Genomic DNA, 1,751 nt, shown 5'->3' on the forward strand with positions numbered 1-1,751 from the left:
TTCCACTGCAAGGGATTCTGGGGAATGACATGCAGCCCCGCCTTTCAACATTATCACCCAGCACACAGTACTTCCTCTGCAGCAAGAGATTCTGGGAAATGACATGCAGCCCCGCCTTTCACCATTATCACCCAGCACACAGAACTTCCACTGCAGCAAGGGATTCTGGGAAATGACATGCAGCCCGCCTTTCACCATTATCACCCAGCACACAGTACTTCCTCTGCAGCAAGGGATTCTGGGGAATGACATGCAGCCCCGCCTTTCACCATTATCCCCCAGCACACAGCACTTCCACTGCAGCAAGGGATTCTGGGGAATGACATGCAGCCCCGCCTTTCACCATTATCCCACAGCACTTCCACTGCAGCAAGGGATTCTGGGGAATGACATGCAGCCCCGCCGTTCGCCATTATCACCCAGCACACAGCACTTCCACTGCAGCAAGGGATTCTGGGAAATGACATGCAGCCCTGCCTTTCACCATTATCACCCAGCAATCAGCACTTCCACTGCTGCAAGGGATTCTGGGAAATGACATGCAGCCCCGCCTTTCACCATTATCACACAGCACACAGTACTTCCTCTGCAGCAAGAGATTCTGGGAAATGACATGCAGCCCCGCCTTTCACCATTATCCCCCCGCACACAGAACTTCCACTGCAGCAAGGGATTCTGGGAAATGACATGCAGCCCCGCCTTTCACCATTATCACCCAGCACACAGTACTTCCTCTGCAGCAAGGGATTCTGGGAAATGACATGCAGCCCCGCCTTTCACCATTATCACCCAGCATACAGTGCTCCCACTGCAGCAAGGGATTCTGGGGAATGACATGCAGCCCCGCCTTTCACCATTATCCCCCAGCACACAGCACTTCCACTGCAGCAAGGGATTCTGGGAAATGACATGCAGCCCCGCCTTTCACCATTATCACACAGCACACTGCACTTCCACTGCAGCAAGGGATTCTGGGGAATGACATGCAGCCCCGCCGTTCGCCATTATCACCCAGCACACAGCACTTCCACTGCAGCAAGGGATTCTGGGAAATGACATGCAGCCCTGCCTTTCACCATTATCACCCAGCAATCAGCACTTCCACTGCTGCAAGGGATTCTGGGAAATGACATGCAGCCCCGCCTTTCACCATTATCCCCCAGCACACAGCACTTCCACTGCAGCAAGGGATTCTGGGAAATGACATGCAGCCCCGCCTTTCACCATTATCCCCCAGCACACAGCACTTCCACTGCAGCAAGGGATTCTGGGAAATGACATGCAGCCCCGCCTTTCACCATTATCCCCCAGCACACAGCACTTCCACTGCAGCAAGGGATTCTGGGAAATGACATGCAGCCCCGCCTTTCACCATTATCACACAGCACACAGCACTTCCACTGCAGCAAGGGATTCTGGGGAATGACATGCAGCCCCGCCGTTCGCCATTATCACCCAGCACACAGCACTTCCACTGCAGCAAGGGATTCTGGGAAATGACATGCAGCCCTGCCTTTCACCATTATCACCCAGCAATCAGCACTTCCACTGCTGCAAGGGATTCTGGGAAATGACATGCAGCCCCGCCTTTCACCATTATCACACAGCACTTCCACTGCAGCAAGGGATTCTGGGGAATGACATGCAGCCCCGCCTTTCACCATTATCACCCAGCACAAAATGGTTTTGAAGCCAAAAGTGGCACTGTGTGCTCATTTGCATGTCATTTCCCAGAATCCCTTGCTGCAGTG

This window comes from Ascaphus truei (assembly GCF_040206685.1).
Source record: "Ascaphus truei isolate aAscTru1 chromosome 20 unlocalized genomic scaffold, aAscTru1.hap1 SUPER_20_unloc_3, whole genome shotgun sequence".
In the NCBI taxonomy this organism is placed as follows: Eukaryota; Metazoa; Chordata; class Amphibia; order Anura; family Ascaphidae; genus Ascaphus; species Ascaphus truei.